The sequence below is a fragment of the Sinocyclocheilus grahami genome, unplaced genomic scaffold (assembly GCF_001515645.1).
Source record: "Sinocyclocheilus grahami isolate Dianchi unplaced genomic scaffold, SAMN03320097.WGS_v1.1 scaffold1148.1, whole genome shotgun sequence".
Lineage (NCBI taxonomy): Eukaryota > Metazoa > Chordata > Actinopteri > Cypriniformes > Cyprinidae > Sinocyclocheilus > Sinocyclocheilus grahami.
In genome coordinates this window covers 345833-351985 of record NW_015506327.1, presented here as the reverse complement: position 1 = coordinate 351985, position 6153 = coordinate 345833, and the positions used below count along the sequence as shown (strand labels likewise).

Genomic DNA, 6153 nt, shown 5'->3' with positions numbered 1-6153 from the left:
CCGCCCCCCCCCCCCCCCCCCCATTCCTTTTCTCTATGAAATTTACTGAAAATGGTCCACATTACTGTCTGCGTTCTGTCTAATGATAATGCTGTGCAGTTATGCAAAATCATTGAAAAACAATTGCAATGTCCTTTATTAGACTGAGGTCAGTTAAAGTTAATCATTAAAAATGCTAATTTAATAACACTGTTACATATGTAATCTTTAGTCAATACCAAAATCAATATCCAGTTTCATTTTGCAGTATACTGCAGATTATAATTACTGTGATTTCTAAATTAATTTGTAGCATTTACAGGCACTGATTTTTTTTAGATATTTACAATAATCTAGATAATGCCTTTACATTATACATTTTATATTTTATTTTATATAATACATTGTAATATTGACTATTAATCAGTAATAAGGCACAATCTTTTTAGATAATGCTTATGTCAGTTTTTTTAAACATCCACTGTTATATGTCCATGTTTATTATTATTCTCCAGATATAACTTAACAGCTTCAACATCTGTGATTGCATTTAGATGTATTAGTGTGACATCAAACACTAGACGTCTACTCTTTGTGCACACAGATATGTGCACACAGATGTAAAGCACATGACTGGAGTGTCAAACTGAGCAGTTAACTTGCATTTAGCAGACACTTCAGACTATGATTCGTAATGAGGTACACTCTTAAAAATAAAGGTGCTTCAAAAGGTTCTTCAAGCGATGCCATAAAATAACCATTTTTGGTTCCACAAAGAACCATTCAGTCAAAGGTTCTTTAAAGAACCATCTCTTTCTTACCTTTTTATAATCTGAAGAACCTTCTTTCGCCACAAAGAACCTTTTGTGAAACAGAAAGGTTCTTCAGATGTTAAAGGTTCTTTATGGAACCATTTAGACAAAAAGGTTCTTCTATGGCATCGTGAAGCACCTTTATTTTGAAGAGTGTAAAGAACAATTCTAGACTGGGTGGCATGCAAGCGAGAGCATGAACCCCTACTGTCAAGCACCGGTATGCCCCTTGATATTAATCCCCTGAAAGCTGTTTTCTGCTATGGATTAGTGACAGGAGAACAAGGCTTAGTGTTCCCTTTAGCAGAGCTGAAACACCTTGAACAGGTGCTTGAATGTAGAAAGACTTGAACTTTTCCCCATTTTTTCACAAACTAAATTCATTAGAAGGCATTTACTGAGAGAGTTATTGTTGTGACACCGAAGGATGTGACCAGTGTGATGCCTTTGAGCTGCCCTCTTTTACTTTTTTTGAAAACACCCAAAGTTAAAAGATAATATTAAATCCATCTCACAACAGTTTTGTTCTTCTGTACACAGTCAATGAACTGTTTTATGCAAGATCAGCAGACTGTGTCCTGAACACACACATACAGAATGGGTCATGGTATTAATAGCGCCTGGATGCTTCTGTGTTGTCCTTGATGGTGCATTTGCCATTACTCCAGTGTTTATTTTGGCCCGTGCACCTGGTGCGTCATAGCACATAGTGTTCCCTTGTGAAACAGTGGGCCACTCATCCTGTAATGCATTGCTCAGCTCACCTGTTAGTTAGAGAAAGATGCATGGCCTCTGTGGCACAACAAGATGGATGATCAGCAAAAATGCGCTAGCCTCGACTACCCTGGAGGTGACCCAGACCTGCCTAGTGAAGAGAAGCTTAAACACACACTTGCTTTTTCAGTGAAGAAAAGGTCATGATTGGTATTGCCACAGCCACTTAGTATGTCACTGTTAACTTATCCGTCATCAAAAAGGATCCTCATACTGAGTGAGAATCATATAGGACAGCATTGAATAGTAGTTTGCTCCTGTGGCTCAGTGGTAGAGCATTGCGTTAGCAGTGCAAAAGGTCATGGGTTCAATTCCCAGAGAACACACATACTGGTAAAAAAATGTATAGCCTGAATGCACTGTAAGTCGCTTTGGATAAAAATGTCTGCTAAATGCATAAATTATTATAGTTAATATGTTTATTTTGAATTTTTGGATGGTGCTTTGTTTCACCACCCTTGAAAAAGCCTTGGTTGTTTATTTAATTGACGTACTGATTATCATGCGTACTCTCTTCAAAGAGAGGTTCTTTATTTGATGGTTGGTTGATTGATGGTTACATTTATGGTTACATGAAGAACCTTTAGCATCCATGTTACCTTTCCATTGCACAAAAAGGTTATTTCTAGTGGAAAAAAAGTTTATTTGGGTTATTAAAATGATATATACACTAAAAATAAAGTTTCAACTGTTGACTCAAAGGTTCTATAGGGAACCCAAAATGGTTCTTCTGTGGCATTGCTGAAAAAAAAAACTTTTTGGGGTCTTTACATTTGGAACACACTCTTAAAAATAGAGGCCTTCAAGAAAGTTCTAGTAACAGTGCATTGCATTGCATGTCATTTCATCTTCTCTTTTTTTTGACAGTGTTTTTTTTTCCCCTTCAACAATGCATGAATTATTTTAGCATGTTAACGTCACATTTACATTTTGCATTTGTTCATGCTTTTATCTAAAGTGACTTGCAACTGCTACAACATAAGTGATTCATCCCATGGATACATAACTTGTGAGTGGCAAAATGCAAAGTCCAAAACTGGTCTGAAAAGTATGAGCTAGGAAAGAGATGTATTTTTTGAAGAAAAGAGGGAATTGGGAAAATCATTCCAGCAATAACAATAAATGTTTCAGAAACTGATTTTGTGCCTCTTTGTTTTAGTACCACAGACTTGAGGGAATGACGATTTGTGAAAGTAAGGGTAGGTAGGATAGGTTAAATCCAGTGATGGTTCAATATGCAAGCTTCAGTGCCTTATAATTGATGGGAAGACTTGAGGTTTTTCTTGCGATGTGGTCTGTAATAGTCTAACCTGGATAATGTTATTGTTTACTGATGGTGTCTGCGTTAGGTTCAGTGGTGTTCTTTCATCCAAGTCGAGACGTCTGCAAGGCATGGTGAGATCAGTGCAGCTACTGAGCGATCATTTGGCTGGAACGTGAACGCAAAGTAAAGCTGTATGTCGTCTGCACTTTTGTTTTGAAAGAGAGAATCTCAAACCCAAAATGAGAGTGTAAGCAAGAGCAGTGGAAATATCCTAAGCTGTGCTATATATGATGTTTTTTAACAAAGGTTGTCTGCATTTATTCCTCAACAGGCTACAGTCCATATGATTTCAGGTGAGTTTAAAGTGTTTATAGAGCAAGCTAACAAATTAATCAAAAATCTTTTCACCAGTGCTCTTTTTGAGCTCTAATGAGTAATGTTGAACATTTGTGATATCCACATTTGTGGATTTTCACTTATACTTACTGCTGTTTGTTGTTTGTAGGTGCTTGTCCTTTGGTATCGTCAAGGATGTACAAACTTACTTTAAAAGAGCAGAATGATGATAAAACAGCCTCAAAATGTATACAAATGGGAATCGATAAAAGCATTGTCCTTTGTGAAAGATCTGTTCACAAAACAGAATTGTGATGGCTATGCAAATGAACCAGCTTCCCACATTGCTATATCATCTTATTGATTGACAAGAGTAATGACAATGCACTTGTTATAATTTTTAGTCTTGCACATAAAAAGATCATAATTCCAGTAAATCATAATTCACTGCTTATAGAAGCTTTGGAAACAAGTGTAAATCTGATTAAACATTTCACTAATATCTTTTCATCGTACAGCAAAACAAAAGATCATTAAAAGAAATGTGTTTCTTGAAACTGTTTAGATAGCACCGTCACAATTCAAACCAGTTATCTACTTGTAAATAATGACACCAGAAGCATTACCTAATGATTATGAGAGCATTAATCTAAAACACTTTTTGTTGAAGTGTAATTGTTGTTGAATAATAGCAGTAATCGCACTCCACAATAGTACACTGTTTATCTGTAGATTGAAGCAAAGCTGGAATCAAGCCAACACAATAAATTGGATTTATGGATGAAAAGAAAACAATTCATAATATTCAGAGTATTTTAAGAGCACAATCTGACAGATGCATAGCCTTCTCTATTAGTTTCACCATTAGGCGCTTTGGCCTGGTTTGTTGTTTATAGTGTTTGAATGCACTTTTACATTATATATTACACTAGAGAGGGATTGGAATCCAAGGGAGAAAAAGCAGAGGGAAAACTAGATAAATAAATGAACATAAGTTTAATCCACTCAGGTGTTTATCATGGAGAAATGGAGGGAGGGCACTTACTAACTACTGAGCTGTTTAATTAGGTGCCCTGCTGCTTGTTAATGAGGGCACTAACGAGGGCACTGTGGTAGTGGACTGTGGCTGCCCTGCTGATCATTAATGGGAGGCAGTTTGTGTGTCACAAATGCAAGCCTGGCCCGGACAACAACATGAGCAATGCAGAGGCGGCAGGGGGCCAGGGCACACACTCTGCAGGGACAGTACGGATCCACATGACGCTGAGAGGGGGTGAAGCCAAAAGCCAGTGTTAATTGAAGCCTAGCAGAGTAAGTGTTGAAAGAGCATCCTTTTATTTCATAGCAGCTTTTACCGATTTGTTTGTTTATGTTGACATCTCATTAGTTATATTGATTAGGTGGGGGAAAAAAGTGGCACTAATTTCATATTCATTGCTTGGACTGTTTTTATGGAGTCAAAGCTGTGCTTTATTGCCAACTTCCACGGTTCCTTTAGTGCCGTTCCTCTCATTAAACAGTGTGTTATTAAACCCATTTATTTCCAGTAGATAGACTGGGAACATTTTGTTTTTGTTCACTAAAAGAAAGCTACCTAAATTTGTTTGCTAATGTGTATACTCACCCAGAGCCATGACTTTATTAGTTGACCAGCATACTCTGCAACCTACATTATTCACTATTCTGTGATCCTCAATAGTCTACATGCATTTACATTCATAAGAAAAGTCACAATTCACATTAATGCTTTCTTTTTCAAATGCCACTGATTTAACTATAAAATTTAGGATTTAATTAACTATATATCAACATATAATGTAAATAATATATCATAATAACAAATAATATTGCTGAATTATTTTTAGAAATTATGTAACAAAAACAATAATAATAATAATTATTATTATTATTATTGGTGGTGGTGTTTTTGTTATAATCAGTTGGTGTGTGTGTGAGTGTGTGTGTGTGTGTGTATTATAATTTTTTTGTTTAAATCAAAAATTTCCATTCTCATATTATTCTTTTATCAAGTTATTCAGGTCAAGTAAAACATTTATTTATTGTCATATGGCGTCTTGCAAATGACTGTTCATACAAAAGTAATACAAACTACATTTCTGGCCCAGTTATTGTGTCTCACCAATAACGCAAGATTGTGAAGAACACAAAAAAAAAAACATTATTTTTCAGCGTGTATAAGTATGCTATTTCCTGTCAATGTGTGAAAGTTTTGTCTTTAGTTGCTATAGGTACATAACTATAGATAACTAAGAATAACAAGGTGCAGTAAAAGATAAAACTATTTATGCTGCAAACTTGTTTATGATTACAATTATGAATTAAAATAATATCATAAAATAACCAGTTTGCAACATAATGAAGTCTTTTAGCACAGCTAAAACAACTGTAAGCAGCTGAAATTTGAAACCTTGCACATTTGTATTTAAAATGGCTGCATTCGCGCTTACAGTGTGTTAAAAATAAGGTAGTTACAAAGTGTGCACTGTGCAGTGACCTTCGAAAACTAAATCACATTGTATCATTTTCCCTTTGATACCACGTTAGAAAGAGAGCGAAACCAAGGCCATTTATCCACCAGTCAGTGCAGAGCGGATGGCTTTGAGAATGGAAAAAAAGAGGACCGGAAAAAGTAAAAACCATCCCATTTCATCTCTGCGGGAACATGACAGAGGAATAAAAGCTATACTAAAGTTCAATGGGGCCTGTAAGTTTCTCTTCCTCCCGCAATTTGTCACAAGCTGAGAGGTCCATCCGATTGGTTCAATAAAGGTGTCCGGATCAGTGCCTGAGGGGCTCGGTCAGGCGCACAGATACGATTCTGCAACATGGTTCAGCGGGTCGCCATGTGCCATGCAGGCTTGTTGTAAGGCCATGTTATCAGATGTAGGATGCCACCAGTAGTTTCCAAGACTGAACAGCAGGCATAATTGATATTCCTCTCTGCCTTACAGCTGGAAGATTGAAAAC

At 36.4% G+C, this 6153-nt stretch overlaps 1 long non-coding RNA gene across 1 annotated transcript; it reads left to right on the top strand.

The window, feature by feature from the left end:
- Window positions 1-4289: 4289 nt before the first annotated feature.
- On the top strand, window positions 4290-5793 carry LOC107567329 (uncharacterized). The gene is made up of 2 exons (XR_001606629.1): window positions 4290-4476; window positions 5731-5793. It is a non-coding gene; the product is annotated as an uncharacterized lncRNA (long non-coding RNA).
- Window positions 5794-6153: the final 360 nt, after the last annotated feature.